Source organism: Ruditapes philippinarum, unplaced genomic scaffold, assembly GCF_026571515.1.
Source record: "Ruditapes philippinarum isolate M1 unplaced genomic scaffold, ASM2657151v2 ctg58_1_1_1_1, whole genome shotgun sequence".
Taxonomy (NCBI): domain Eukaryota; kingdom Metazoa; phylum Mollusca; class Bivalvia; order Venerida; family Veneridae; genus Ruditapes; species Ruditapes philippinarum.
Window position 1 is genome coordinate 509603 of NW_026857083.1, and position 17365 is coordinate 526967.

At 29.6% G+C, this 17365-nt stretch overlaps 1 protein-coding gene across 1 annotated transcript in view; it reads left to right on the top strand.

The window, feature by feature from the left end:
- Window positions 1-555: 555 nt before the first annotated feature.
- LOC132748715 (phosphatidylinositol 3,4,5-trisphosphate 3-phosphatase TPTE2-like) overlaps window positions 556-17365 on the top strand; it is a gene marked incomplete at its 3' end in the record, with an annotated part of 37116 nt that continues 20306 nt past the window's right edge. The window contains 1 exon segment of the mRNA XM_060738327.1: window positions 556-760.

The window sequence follows — 17365 nt, forward strand, 5'->3', positions numbered from 1 at the left end:
TTCTCAGAATCTGATATTTCATCAATTAAACAATTAAACATAATTACTTCTATGCATGAAATTTCAATTATTTGATTAAAATAATAATAATAATAATAATAATACGATTGTCATTCTTGTATAGGTTATGGTATTTATTTACATTTTTATTCACTTCATCGACTGGCTGTTAAAATCACTGTTAAAATGCTATCTATCACGCCCCTAGCACCGCTTAGGTGGTATTTATTCTTTTACACAAAATGTACTTTTTTCAACTGGAATTTAACTTTGAATGAAACATAGATGTAATGAAAGTTCAGGTTATTTTCGTTATTTACACTCCTAATTAAACAAAAAATACTTCAATGACACATAACCAGTACAGCCTATATGCCTGGGGTTTACATGAGAACTATCATATAATGCTAGCATAAGTAAAGTGGGTTATTGCATTTCCAATGAAGGTATAACTAAAATTATCTTTTATAGATTATATCTGTTTATCATGCAGCCAGTTCATTCACTATTGATGTAAATAAAACATGTTATATGCATACGTGGTAAATTATATATTCGGCGTGAATAGTTTTACAAAATATGTTAGGCGATAACATTTTAGAACTATAACTAAAACATTTTACAAGCAATTTATAACAAATATTTGTTTATAGTGCAGTTAGTTTATTGAAATATTTTGGGAGGCTACTCACTGATTATATTTAGTGTTTACATTCCAATTTAAGGACAGTTTTCTAAAGTACGAAGGATTTTCAAACAGGTATGATTTTATATGTTAATATATTGGTTATTTTGTCATGAGAAACACAACTATTTTTGGTTTTGCAATACTTATCCTATATTTGTTAACCATAGGGTAAATGTGTTATTTGTCGAATATACATGCTTCATTGTGTACATACATCTTTTAAACATACTGTTGTGACTCACACTTTCCTTGTCACGTTATGTACAACATATTGTTAATTAATTAAGTAGCCAGGTTTTATATGTCGTTGAACAGCTATAGTAATGGTGAATAAGGATAAGGCCATTAGGATTCAGTTAAAGATTACGACTAAGAACAGAATGATATCTTATTTATTATAACATATTTATCATTATTATATTTGTAATATATCTGTTTACACTTGTGCACAGAGTGCAATTAAAGTCAGCAGCCTGTCGTCGTAATATGAGTGTATGTCATGCATATTTATTTCCATTTACGTTTTTATGAACTGAATCGTCAGTCAGTACACCTGGTAGTGGTCAACTATTGCTTTTGAGTGAGTCAAAAGGAAGTAGATGAAACTAGATTGTATAAAGGACTTTAACTTACTGAAATAATTCGTACATATGAGTATTTGATAGTTAACGTTTTATTGTTTTATTAACTAAGTGAATACTCCCAGTAGTAATGAACTATTTCTTGCTTTGTCGTAGACAAAAGTGGGAAGGCAGACAAAACACTTTACTATATAGCTTTCAGTAACTGTCTTGAACCTCTTTATAGAAATAACCCCATATATGTATCTACGTTCCAACAACTCCATTACGACATTTTTTCACTTCAAAATGCAACAACTGTATTGTAAGTGCTCGGATCTCTCCCACATAAACCATTCATTGCTATAAATTATATAAAAAATCAGTTTACGTTCCAGAATTTTATTAAATGACTTGACTTGGCAAACGAAAAGTGGTCCTGTTTTATTTATATATGAACATTATACATGTTTCGAGCTTTTCACCATTACAAACAGTCATGTTAAAAAAGTTTTTTATTGTTATTTAACGTTGCAAGTTTCATAAAATGATGTTTGACTGTTTTAATCAAGTATGAGAATTTGCCACATTAGACATATTTTATAATATAGTATATATCTATCGGTTTGATAAATTATTCTGTCGGCCAATTTATTAGATTAAATGAATCTTTGATCGAATTGACATGATAAAATGTGTAGTCTTTGTTATGCTCATTTGTTGAAAGTTTTCAAACACAAATATAAATAGTGTTTATAGTTTACTCTAAAAGGAAAAATATAGTAATACATCATGCAAGGATAATCTTTCGGTGACTCAATTTCTTTGGATCGAAATGAAAAAAAAATATGTTTTTATATTGTTTTTTTTTCAAGGTTCAAAATTTTCATTGGCAAACATTTTTCATAAAATCCATCGCCATGTTTGGGGGTTTACATACTTTTCTCATCATTTGTTTGTCAAACTATACTATTTTTAACGAATAAAGCATGATCGTGTTTTGTAAATTGTTTTTGTTTATAACGTAGATGCATTTTTTTATATTCTTAACAGTTTTTATAAATGTTTAGTTTTATAAAATATCTTATCGTCTTTTTTTTAAAAACCTTTTAAATTTTTAAAAAAGAGGGGGGAAATTTCCAAATCAAAAGGGTTTTGAATTAAAAGTTTTTTTCAATTTTTTTTAAGCAACCCATTGATTAATTATTCTTTGGGTTGCCCCTTTTTAAGCCCGAAAAAAAAATCGGGTTTTTGGGTTTTTAAATTTGCCAAAATTCTTGAAATATACATCTTTCATTTCAACTACTTTTTTGTTTATAGAGTTTGTAATTTTAAACCCTTTGGTTTGATCAACTCAGGTATTTCCCTTTGAATATTTTACAAATGTGAAAGTGTCAGATTTGCCATAATAAAAAAGCAGGTACCATCTATGGTTTTGGGTATGGGGTTTTTGAGGATAATTTATATATTTTTAAACCCTTCTAACCCTGTTTCAGTTGAAAACAGTACTTTTTCCTTTTGGGGGTTATTTTTAAATTAAAAAAAAAACAATATATTCAATCCCAAAAAAATCAAAAAGTAAGTATTTTTGGGTTTTTTATTAAAATCAACAGGGGGTTTGTCTGAATAATTTTAATTATATGAAAGGGTTGAAACTAATTTTTAACCCCCCCGAAAAATTTTTTTAAATCAAAATTTTTTGGGTCCCTTAGCTCAAAATTTTTTTAAATGGATCGGCCATATTTTTTTTTTTTTAAAGGGATTTTTGTCCCACAAAAATTTTTACATGGGCCTTTGTACAAGTTCCGGTGAAAATTATTTTTGTGCACTTTTCAAATAAAAAAAATTTTTAGACGTCACAAAAGATATGTTTTTAATTAAATTCAGAATGTTTTTGAAATTTCATTTAACGGGAGCAGAAGTTTTCATATAAAAAAATTGAAATATTATCCAAAAAAATTTTAAATTATATTTTTTCCATTTTTCATGTTTTTGTTTCAAATAAATTTTAAATTTTTTTTAAAACATTTCCTTTTTTCCCTTTAAATGCAAAATTTAAGGGACACATTTTTCTTTTTTCTTTTTTAACCCAAATTTTTAAATTTTTTCCCTTTTTTCAAAATTTTAAATTGCTTTGGAGTTTGGTAAAATCTTTTTTTGGAAAATAATTCAGATATTTTCGGGGAATGATAATTACGCCCAAAATCACTGTCCTTTCCATAATGCCCGGGAGAACAACATCAAAGTTTAATGTCTGTCTTTTTAAACCATCTTTTAATTTTTTCTTATTTTTAGAAAAAAAATTAAAATTAACATTACATGTATCTTTAAATATACTTTTTAAAATCCCAAGTGCTTTGGCATTTTTTTGATAAAAAAAAAAACAAATAAAATTTCCAGAAAAATAATTCTGAAAGAAAACACTATTTTATTTGGATCATGTTATTTAACCAAGTCTGACAATTATTGATCGTGTTTAACAGAATGACAAATTAAATTCCACCTCCTTGTTGAAACTTGTCAAGCTTGTCGTGACAGTCTGCGCAAACAAAAATGGCTTGTTCTATATAATTCTGTAGAATTTAATTATTCAAATGGCTATTCAAAAACTGTAATAAGTGGAGACGGAATAATGAAAATTATGTAAATTCATATTTTTGTATAGACTATACAAATTAATAGATATTATGATGATTTGCTGTTCCATAAAATCATTCTGGAAAATGTCTATGTGTTGGAAGATGTTTAAATGTTACAGACATGGCACAAATATATCTTTATCTCAAATCAATATTTATAACTATCATGGTAAAATGTAATGATTTTACCTGTTCTACAAAAAAAAAAAAAAACTTCATCAAATCCCACCTGTGTGATATATATTGAGATCTATAAATTTATTGATGAATATGATGTAATATGATTGAGTATTTGTTATGACATTTCGGAAGTTCATAATATAGAAATGATGTATAGAGTTTTGCTTATTAAATTGAGATCCTTGTCAGAAAGCATACTCAAAAATGTTTTTGATTAATTTATTCGTCCGACCTCTAAGCCAGACCGGTGCCTACCAGATGATTAAATTAATGTTTTAAATCTCTGAAATTACCAATGATCGTTTTCATTTTCAAATTAAATAAGGACAATCGGTTAAATTCATCTTTTTTAATTTCATCAGGCAAAAATACAACAAATTTAAATGTTGACATAAAATAGGTTAATATGAATTCATGAACGCAACAGTATTATAATGATTGTATGTCAACAATTATACTATTTTAAAGAAGTTTGATTTTTAATTTTTTAATAAATTTTTTATTAAATTTTAATTTTCTTAATATTTCATGCCGCATTTTCAAATTAAAATCTTTTTTCAAATTTAAACACCAGCAAAAAGTTAAAATTTTATATTTTATCCCAAAAATAGTTTAAGAATTTTTTTTTGTGTTTTAATACACCAAATTTTTTTTGGAAAAAGGGGAAACATAAAGTAGTTTTTTAGCCTACATGCCCAGGTTTTTTGAGAAAATATTATAAAATATTGCCAGGGAAAAATCAGTGGGTTTTTATTGCCCCTGCCCCCAATTTTAGTTTTTTAACGAAAATAAAAAATTTTTTTAGATATATGTTTATCTTGCAGTCAGTGCACCAAAGCATGTAGGTGAGTTAATTTGTATTTTATGGGAATGATTTATGAACGGAAAACATGTAGTAATAAACCGTTTAAAATATCGTAAATATGTAGTTTCTAGATTGTTGTGTTTATAGGTTTTCAAATAGTTTCAGAAAAACAAAACGTTCTTGTTCATTGCACTCGATGAAAAAACATTTAAATTTTGGACAAGATTCTTAACAATCACAAACCTGTATAAAAACCTTGTATATTGATACAGAAGCTATATATGACGTTATAACATTGAGTATCATGAAATGATATAAACAAGCAAGTATTTGTTGCAATAAATCTATACTGGTTCAGCATTCGGTAAACGAATATACATGATGCATTGTATAATAAAACACCTCTTAACACCTCCTTAACACCATTATGGGCTCCCCCCTAAACCCTTTTTCCTTATTTCTAGCAATTTTAAAGGTTTAAAAAGGCCCCTTTTCCCCGACTAAAAATCTTTTTAAAAGGGCTCGAAGTTTTAAAATAAAATACTGACTACAAAAAGAACGGGGGGGTTTAACCAGTTTTTGCCACGTTTTTTTTTCTTTGGGAAAAAAAGGTTTTTAAAAGGGGAAAAAAAAAAAGCCGCAGGAAAGGGTTTTTAAAAAAGGGTTTTTTTTAAGTTTTGAAAAAGTTCATTTATAGCAGCTAAAAATAATAAAAAAAATTTTTTTATTGCAAAAGGTTTTAAAATCCACAAAAACCCCCAAAAAACTTCCCTTTATACGTCGTTTTAAAAATTTTTTTTTTAAGCAAGTAAAACTATTTTTTTGTTTTTTCTTAACCCCGAAAAATTTTTAAAAGGGCAAACGGAAAAAAAAGGTAGTCATTTTGTTTGGTTTGGGGGTTAGTTTGTGGGAGTTTGCAAAAAGCAAAAAGCAAACCCGTTTGCAACCAAATAGCAAATGGCAAATAGCAGTGGGCAGCGGCCCGCGGTTTTTGTGGGAGTTTGTGGCCCGTAGCAGCCAAAATTTGCAGAGTAGCAGCCCCCGCCCCCCCCAAAGGAAAATTTTAATAGGCCCTAGTTATAGTAGGTTTGCAGTAGTTTTGTAGCAACAAATCGCAGCACAAAAACAAAAAGCAGTTGAAAGTGCCCGTTAAGGTTAAGGGAAAAAGAAAACAGTAGTAGCAGTAGCAGAAGTAGATGAAGTAGTATCAAATTAAAGAGTCGTCTTGTTGAGTTGACACTTTTTTTTAAAAAAAAAAATAGGGGAAAAGATTTTTAAAAAAACTTTTAAATGCATTTTCCTAAAGCACCCCCGGTTCCCTTTTTAACCCCCTATTGATTCAAAAATTTAAATTTAAGGCCCCCTTTTGGGTTTTTTTTTTGCTTTTTATTTGGTTTTTATGGGGGTGAAAAATTTAAAAAAGAAATTTTTAAATTTTGGGAAAAAAATTTTTTTAAAAAATTTTCAATTCGCCAAAAAATTTAAAACTGTTTAAAAATTACAAAAGGGATAAACCCTAAAAACCCTTTTTGAGTTTTTGGGAAATTAAAAAGTTTTTAAAAAGTTTGCGGTTTTTTTTCTCTTTAAATTTTGGGGAAAGATTAACCCGAGGTTTTTTAATTTAACCCCTTTTTTAAAATTCTGTATTTTTGGGAAAAAAAATAAACAATTCAAGAGTAAGTTTGCCAATTTTTGTTCTCTTCTTCTTTATGTATTATTACACAATTAATTTAGTCGTGCAAAACGTATTGTATGAGTTTTTCAACAATGTAAACTGTTTTATAATCATATATTCATTTTCGCTGTCACAATCTTTGGTACTAGCGAACAGATAGCGACGGGATTGTACTAAAGTTGTCATTAGTTAAGATCGTATGTCGTAAGTTTTGTCCATATGTATGTTTAAGGAATTCTTGTGTGATTTGATTTAATCATAAGAACAAATATAATCATGTTTAACATTGATTAAGGTGTGTACCTTTAACGTTCATAAGTCAAATGATGTAAGGGATACATATTGCATAGCCCCCCCCCTCCCCGCTCCCACCCCAAGTGGAGCGGTGGCCAAGTTTTTTTTAAAAGGGGTCGCCCCTTTTTAAACCCCCCTTGGGAAAACATTGGTTCGACCCCAAAAACCCAAATTTAAAGGGGATGTTTTTTTTATATGACAAAAACTACTGGTTTTGTTTTTGGTAAGCGGTAAAGTGATTTAAAAATAGGAACTTTTCTTCGCACTCGAGCTGGAAAAAAAATAAAATATTTTTAACCCCCAAAACCCCCCCTAAAAAAAAAAGTCACAATCCCAAAAAATGTTTAATATTTGAAGCCTTTTTTCGTTTTTAGCTCGACTTTTTTTTTTTGAAAAAAAAAGTAGAGGTATTGTTATAGTCAGGTCGGCGTTGCCGTTGCCGTCTCCGTTGCCGTTGCCGTTGCCGTTGCCGTCCGAAAACTTGTACCTGGATCATAACTTTTTTATTTCTTGGTGTATTGTCTTCATACTTGGCCACAACAACCCTTGGGACAAGACCTTTCAGTAGACCACACTAACCTTGACCTTCATCCATAAATGACCTTGACCTTCAAGGTTAAAAGTCCAATTTTTGCTTGTTCATGCTGTTATTGGCTGTTACTTTGTTATTTTTGAATGGATTGTCTTCAAACTTGAACATAATAATCTTCAAGGATATCCCTTAAAAATAACCAGTCAGACCTTGACATTCACTCATCAATGACCTTGACTTTGAAGGTCAAATTATTGAAATTTTCATTTTTTTTTGGCTATTATTGGCTGTAACTTTGTTATTTTTTGAATGGATTGTCTTCAAACTTGAACATAATAATCTTCAAGATAACTGTTAAAAATATACCGAAAGACCTTGACCTTCACTCATTAATGACATTGCCTTTGAAGGTCAAATTATTGAAATTTTCATTGTTTTGGCAGTAACTGACTGTAACTTTGCTATTTTTGAAGGGATAAACTTCATATTAAACAGAACATTCTTAAGGACCAGACCTTGTTGTTTATCAAACCCAAATTTGCTTGGGCTCTTTAATAACCTTGACCTTGAAAGTTATATTACTGAATTTTCTCAGATTGTGCATTTATCGGTGTGTGTGTATGCATAGTATATGTATTATATATAAAATATATATATAATGTGTGTGTGTATATATATATATATATGCATGTATATATAATATATACATATATAGATATATATATATATCAAATATATATATATATATATCAAATAGAAAAAAATATATCAAATATATATATATAATATATATATATATATATATATATATATATATATATATACAATATATATACATGTATATAATTGCGTCATTTTTTTCTATTTTTAGAAATTGCGTCATTGTTGCTATTTTTAGAATTTGCGTCATTTTTTTTTCTATTTTTAGAAATTGCGTCATTGTTTCTATTTTTAGAAATTGCTTCATTGTTTCTATTTTTAGAAATTGCGTCATGTTTTTCTATTTTTAGAAATTGCGTCATTTTTTTCTATTTTTAGAAATTGCGTCATGTTTTTCTATTTTTAGAAATTGCGTCATTTTTTTCTATTTTTAGAAATTGCGTCATGTTTTTCTATTTTTAGAAATTGCGTCATTTTTTTCTTTTTTTAGAAATTGCTTCATTTTTTTTCTTTTTTTAGAAATTGCGTCATGTTTTTCTATTTTTAGAAATTGCGTCATTTTTTCTATTTTTAGAAATTGCGTCATGTTTTTCTATTTTTAGAAATTGCGTCATTGTTGCTATTTTTAGAATTTGCGTCATTTTTTCTATTTTTAGAAATTGTGTCATTGTTGCTATTTTTAGAAATTGCGTCATTTTTGTTCTATTTTTAGAAATTGCGTCATTTTTTCTATTTTAGAAATTGCGTCATTGTTGCTATTTTTAGTAATTGCGTCATTTTTTTCTATTTTTAGAAATTGCGTCATTTTTTTCTATTTTTAGAAATTGTGTCATTGTTGCTATTTTTAGGAATTGCGTCATTTTTGTTCTATTTTTAGAAATTGCGTCATTTTTTCTATTTTAGAAATTGCGTCATTGTTGCTATTTTTAGTAATTGCGTCATTTTTTTCTATTTTTAGAAATTGCGTCATTTGTTCTATTTTAGAAATTGCGTCATTTTTTTCTATTTTTAGAATTGCGTCATTGTTTCTATTTTTAGAAATTGCGTCATTTTTTTTTCTATTATTAGAAATTGCGTCATTTTTTTTTCTATTTTTAGAAATTGCGTCATTTTTTCTACTTTTAGAAATTGCGTCATTGTTGCTATTTTTAGTAATTGCGTCATTTTTTTCTATTTTTAGAAATTGCGTCATTGTTGCTATTTTTAGAAATTGCGTCAATTTTTTTTCTATTATTAGAAATTGCGTCATTGTTTCTATTTTTAGAAATTGCGTCATTTTTTTCTATTTTTAGAAATTGCGTCATTTTTTCTATTTTTAGAAATTGCGTCATTGTTGCTATTTTTAGAAATTGCGTCATTGTTGCTATTTTTAGAAATTGCGTACTGTTGCTATTTTTAGAAATATGCTTAATGTTTCTATTCATATATATACAAAATATATAAACAAAACTAATGTGACAAGACAGACCAACTAAATTTATAAAAAGGAAACATCAATATATGTTCAAACCTTTCTATGTTTGCGTTTAGAAAAAGTAAAAAGTCGAGCGTTGCCCCCGCCCGGCGGTGGCTCTTGTTATACCTTTTTCTCAATTTTCTTAATTTGATGCAATATAGCAATAATTTTTGCAACAATAATTATTCTTATGGCATAATGTTTCTTTACGACCTACTGTTTCTAAACAGTTTCTTTCAAATGTGTTTCTTTCCATTACCATTATCAAACAGTATCATTTTACTTAACGACACATTAATGACACTACAAGCATTTGCTGTATCAAATTTCATTACTTTTTTTCTATCATCCATTGCATGGAAACTTGATGATCTTGTACAAGAATTCAAATACTGTCAGGAATGATAATTTATAAACAGTTATCGTGTCATCCTCAAAGTCAGAGGGAAACATCAAAGTTAATGTATGTCGTTAAAGCATCATTATATTCTGTAAGTAGAAGTTTCTATAATGAATTCTACATTATCATGGTATATAGGAATGCTTTTATGAAACAACGTCTGGCCTTTTATGACAGGTGGCCAAATCTTCTAAAATTAAATGAAATAAATTTATTATGGACATACACCTCTTAGTTTGGATCAAATTTTATTCTTATCATCTCTAGAAGCACGGAGACCAATAAATGCTTGAGCCGGTAGGACAAGGGGCGAGCGCCTTTGCAGGTGCTTAATTGCCGACAAGGAAGCATTAGCGCTATTCCTGTTTTGGTTTAAAACGTATGTGTTATCATTTTCTAAGACTGTGCAAAGATTTCTATTGATTGTTTGGTAGTTGTTACGTAACACAAGCCGTAAAAATAACATATGGCGACTTAACAGATTTACTTTAAAAGCCTTAGGTGCATAATTGACACCTGAGTAGAACCACCGACGTTCGTAAGCTAGCTGAATAGATGTATCACATGAAAGAATCCAATGTCCATTGCAGGGGTCAACTACTCAGCGCTGCTTTATATAAATCTTATTATGATTGTTTTTAAATTTTGCCTTTAAACTTGAGCTACACCTTTAATGATAGAGCTTTTATGTTTGGTATTGAAATCTCTGGAATAACCACTGGCAGTTTTGAATATGAGAAAGAGAAAATAAGAATCTCTACAGAAAGTCGAAAACGGCACAATTGATTTGTCTCATATCCAATGAATTAGTTTAAAATATAGAAATCTGGAGAAGGGATGACCCCTCGGAAATATTACATGTATATGAAAATTGCAGACAGTAGTTTGCACTTGACAGTGTCTTCCATGAACAGGCTCAATCAAACCGAGTCTTTTAATTTTGCAGTTTTGGGCTTTCTCTAGGGATTCTTATTTTCTATATTCGGTTTGATTCAGTCTGTTAATGAGAAATAATGTAAAAGTGCAACATCTTGTACGCCCTCTGAAAATCTTGAAATAGGTTGGTCCTTCAAAGTGACAATGTTTGTTTCCATTTCCGTTTAATTCATTATATTTTCTCTCTGTTACTCTGTCGCGATATATATTTTCATTAGTAAGTCTTCACAATTCCAATGTGTAGGTTTTCGCTGTAATTTATTCCCAATTGTCAAAGTTTGTAAAAAAAGTTGATCATATGTATATGTTACTCGTGCTTCCTAAACGCACAAATTTGCACTTTAAGTCTAAATATGTACTCAATGAAATTTTCGTTTAAAGTGACTCTGTTGATCTATGTAAAATATATATATTATTATTATTATTATGGCTTTTGGATCTCATTGTGGTTTCTTGTGAACTCCGTAAAAGGCTTTCTTATTTTTTTTTGCTTGTCCTCTTGTAAAATGCTTCAATAAAAGTACATGTACTTTAAATGTATAATAAGCCGTATAAGTAATTAAAACAAAAAAGTATTGAATCAAGTCAGTTTCGCAGTTTGTACATTGTTGTTGTATAATAATATTTATGATACAATGATTGTAGTTCTTCCAGTTGAACTTTTTGATTAAGTATAATGGTAATGCTGGGAGGTTTGGAGAGAAAAACTACTCTGTATCGGATACTATTATTAGCACTTTGAATTCTACCAGAGAGAAAGAGGAACTCAATATTGATTTTATATAATATAGTGAGTTATGTGACGGAGTGGAGCACGAACTAGAAGGCAGCAAGTACAAACGATTTAGAATAAGATTCAAGATGTAGTGCTGGAAATATTTTAAATATATATTATATTTGTGAGGTATATATTGAAAATGATTTTTTAATCGAATATGAAATGCCTGTATAGAAATGTTACAGGTTATTCTTTACAGTTGATAATATAACGTTTTTGTATACTATGGAAGAAATGTATGTATATCAATTCTTCTTTGCTTGCTTGCGACAAAACTTCTGCCAATGCAAACCAGTGCAGACCAAGATCAGACGGTGCACCCTTAGCATCATGGCCCGCACTTTCCGCTATTCAGTCAGTACTTGTTTTGAAAATTATTTTCTTGAAGTCCATTTAAGAATTTTAGGATCAAATACTAAGGATAACTTTTGCATATTGGACCAACAATTGAAAAAGGTTTCACATTTTAAAAGAGATAATACAATGTAATTGTTTTCGGACAACTTTGATAATTTTAGAAACTGTTATCATGGGACAGTCCGTAAGACATATTATTTTGCAACGTGCTTTGTACAATACAAATATTATTTGCATTTTATTAAAGAAAAACAACAGCGCAATAAAAATCCCAATTAACTTTTAGCTTAACAATTGCTATGAATTGGAAAATGATCATGTCTCGTATGGTCGTTAAATTTGCATTCAATGAATAATGTAAATATTGTTCACAGCCATGTTCCCGATATTTACAATCACTGATCAACAGTCAATAAACTCGACTAATATAAATTAAATAGCGATATGAAATCAGATGCTGTGTTACACATTCTATTTCTATTGTCACTGTTTTATCGAACTTCCATTTCCATCTGTAAATAATCTACTTGTAAATATCAAGGCTTTCATACTTTTCCTGACACTCTTTTAGTTTTGTTATTGAATATAATCATTGGCTGCATTGTTAGGTTGAGACAAACACGATTTGATTCCATGATGATGAACAGACTCAAACATACTAAGCCTGCCATACATTGTATTTTCGGGCGTTCTTTAGGGATTCCATTTTTCCCTTTTAGATCCATCTATTGAAAAAATGACTGTTACATGTGGATAAGAGCAAACTTGAAACATTATATAAATAATGATTTTTTAAATTGAAAAAATATGTCGATTAAATCAAGTACATTGTGTTTTATGACGAAATAGGATGTCTCCTATTTAAACTGTGTGACCATTGTATTGATGAGTTAGACTGAGTTTTATAGATGTTTCGAAACAGATATTATTTGAATTTACATTTTTTTTCTCCTTTTTCTGATTTCTCTATGTAAAATTCATTTTATGTCTGAAAATTCTTTTAGATTTATTGAATTCCTGCGCCCAAGAAATGCTGCGTATGGGAAAATTCATGACAAGGAAGTCCATATAAACCAAACAATTGGTTGCACTATCATTAAGTTACTAGTAATTGATATAAGTTAGCAGTACGGACAATAAAACAGAAAATACTTTTATAAAATGTTTCTAAACCCAGAGTGTACAGGTAATGTCTGCTGTAGCTCTAGACAGCTATTTGAATGCATCACAGCGTGTGACCAGAAGAAAAAAGCATAACAGACATGCAAAACTAATGGTTTGAACAATAGACAGTGAATGTGTTTTTGCATATGGAATGCTGCGTGAAACTTCTGTTTACAAGTGAAATAATATCATATACATGTATATATTATACATGCTTTAATAACACGATAATAGAGATTTAATTAGCTTCGATCGCTAAATAACTTAAAACATGGCCTCCATTTTGACTCTCTGCTCCATTTTGCTAGCTAAATAATCTCGTGCATTGGATGTGACTTTTGAGTTCTTAACCTTTTATTAGCCTTCTATCGAAACTATTTCCAATACCATTCTGCTGGTTAAAAATCTCATGCATTCAGAGTGATTCTCGAGTTCTGTATATTTAATTAGCCATTCTATTAATAATTTGAAGGTTTTCCCTCCATCATGATTCTCGAAACCATTGTGTTATATTATTGAGTGAGAGAATTTGAGTTGTATCGGATCCTAGGACCTCTCTGGACAATAAAAGTAAGAGGAACTCATATTGATTTTGTTGTTAGTGATATAGTGAGTAGTATTACTAACTGGTTTATGGATTAAAGGATAATTGAGGTTGTAGTTTGGAATATATTTATAGAAAGATGGTGCTCGGATGGTTAACATTTTTTAGAAAGGAAATTTAGTTTAGGTATACCGTTTATAGTTCATTAAAGACTAAATTGGATTAAAGGCTAGTCGGGGTTGTAATTTGGAATTATATAGAGCGAGCAAAGTTTGTGTTAGAATTATTTCCTATGCAAAAAAGTAAGATTTATACGTTTTAAGAGTATACTAGTATTTTTTTCTAAAAATTTCTGTTTAGTTTATGACATTATTTAATATCGTTTCTTTTTTCCCAATAAGCATTTAAATAGTTATTGAAAGTTGTAGGCAGATGTAAACAAAACAACTGCTTGCAAAGGAATTATATATAAGGATTAAAACATTTGTCACTACAAATATCTTATCATTAAAAGCCTTCAAGCATGGTTCATGTCTATACTTTTTACGGGTATATGTTTTAATATTTTTCACGAACGTTCTCCTTCCTTTAAATCTGTCTAAGAAAAGTTGACCCATAATTAATATCAATGACACTGATCAATGTCATTAAGTCAATATCATGTTTGACATTCAGCCAGTGCTGTGTTCAAAATTGTATCAATATAATGTGCGCAATATTAATCTAGTAAATGCATTGTGTTCGTAATTTAACCAATATTATATTATTCTATAATTAAAAAAGTCACATAATGAGTTCACTTAAATCAATACTAAGTATGTGTTAAATAAATATTATGATTCATCAAATCAATAATATTTTCGATATTGGATCAGTATTATATTCGATATTAAATGAATATTATGATCGACTTAATCAATATTATTTTTGAAATTTGATCAATATTACTAAGTTATATTCGAAGTTAAATGAATATTATGTTCGTCCTCGAAAATAAATTATTTTGAAATGATCTCAATGTCATTATATCATTATTTTGTTCAGCAAATCATAAACGAATGTAGATGTAAATAGATTCTACATAGATTCTACAATGAAATTACATGTAAATGTATGCCTCTTATTGATGTACAGTTAATTGAGGTCACTTATATGAAAAATATATATTTGTTAATGTCATGATAATTATGTGGCTAGTACGGCACCATCAACCAAAATGTATTCATTTTCACTATAGATTGAATGTTAATATCTTTACCATCAAATGAACGCTGTTTGACCTTTCCTCCAATAGAATATTTTGTCTATGGTACAAGGTGCTTTATAGAAGCTCTCTTATTTCGCTTAGCAGTAACGAACAAATCTATTTACATATGCCTCAATAGAACTATTTTCCAGTGATTTGATTATATCGCTTCCCCATTATTCGATTGACTCCATATTTACGTTTATGTGTGTGTTTCTTCCCTGATTCGATTATATAAAAATCTCAATCTCTTGATATAGTCCCAAATGATTCCACACGATTCGATGATATCGTTTCCACAGACCTCAATTGTGGTGTTTTCACTCCAACTCAATTACATCGCTGTCCCATGACTCGAAAATAATATTTCCCAGTGTTCCAATTATAATATTTCCTAGCTTATGTTTCTATTACAACATTTCTCTATGTTACAATATTTCCATTTCCCTATGCTTCGATTACAATACTTCCTTATTTTCGTTTACAATATTTTCCTGTGTTTCATTTACAACATATCCTTGTGCTTCGATTATAATATTTATCTATGCTTCGATTATAATATACCCTTGTTCTTCGATTATAATTTCCACTATGTTTCGATTACAGTATTTCTCTATGCTTCGATTATAATATTTTTCTTGTGCTTTAATTTTCCCTGTGATTCGATTAAAGTTTTCCCTGTGCTTCGATTACGAGTTCCCATGTGCTTCGATTACACCATTTCCCTGTATTTCGATTAAGCATTTCTCTGTTCTTCGATTACACTTTTCCCTATAGTTCGATTACAGCATTTCCCTGTGCTCCGATTATAGCAGTTCTCTACGCTTCGATAATCTTTTCCTTTGCAGTTTCGATTATAATGTTTCTCTACGTTTCGATTATAATATTCATCTTTGCTTCGACAAAATATTTCCCTGTTCTTTGATAATATATCTCTATGTTTATATTATTATATTTGTCTATCCTGTAAGTTTACCAGTTTATCGGGTTATAATATTTCCCTATGCATTGTTCATGGTACAAAGTGCATTAAGTAATAGAAAGAGCATCGAAACACGAGGCTATCTGATTTGAACGAGGGGGCGTATAGCCCCCGAGTATAAATCAGATTTCCGAGTGTTTTGATGTTCTTTCTCTTTTGTATCATAGTCAAACATGAAAACACGTTCCGGATGTCACAGTATGAAACACCAGAAAAAAGTGGCCAATGAACGAGCATCTGAATATGATATATCTGTCGCTTTCCCTTTCCCTGCCGTCACAATAAGTAAACCCCACCAAAAATGAACCAATCAATGGGTATGCTCTAGGGTGCGGGTAAATAATACCTGCACTCCAGTTAACGCACTATGCATGTATATGTATACGATTTAACTCTGAAACATTTTCAACAGAAAGGTCCCAAAACTATGATACAAAGATTACGTTTCTGCATATTCGATTACATGTATAACAGTGTTTCAAATATAATGCTTCGTTTGCAGTATTTCTTACATTATTTAATCATAATTAATGTACCCCCATTTTTTTTTCAATGACAGAAACCATTATATTGCTCCTTTAAATATTCGCTAATTAAAACATTTTTGGTGCTTCTTTTACAACATTTCTCTGAGCAATTAGGAGACGCTGATAACGCAAAACATCCAGTACAAGTTATAATGCCTTGATTATTAAGGCTGATTCTGCTGCACTAGGTCGTTAATAATGAATTAAGTGAATAATGTTCACGTGTCTTCACATGTTTCCAATTAGCTTCTGATTACCATGGGATATATTCGGATCATTATCTCGTAATTAGGTCTTTCTAGAGTAGAACATAAAGAAATGATGCAAGCTACAAATGTCAACGCTGTTACAGGTGCCGATAAAAAATCAATACCATTTGAGTATTTCTAAGTTAACATGCCACATATCATTGCCAATGAAAACTCACACACATATGGAGAACTAATATTTGGACAAAGTTCATATATATATTAGATAAAAATGAAAACAAAGGAAACGTATGTGACCGTATCATTAAAGTTCTTAAATAACGCTCGAGTAATATGATGCGATAGTTTTTAAATTATTAGTGTAAACGTTTGAACGTAGTATTACATACGTTGGCTACAGAAACCGCCATAAGTAATGGGATTTAGTTTCATGGTTATTTGTCTTTCGCCGCTGATTCAGAAATCATGAAGGATGTGTAGTCGGTCACTTGCGGAGAAATTTGTAGTTACTAAATACATGTACTTATTTGAAAGTGGATCGACCGCACAGATACGACAAAAAATACAGTAAGATCGGCGTAAAAAAACAGAAAACCAAGTAAAAAGTACTTGCAGTTGCTTTTTGGTACTTTTTCTTTTAGACTTTTGTGACAAAATTTGGAATTGATTGCTTTTCTTTACCTTTAATTCATTTTCTGATTGAATGAGGCACATAATCATGAACATTTCATTT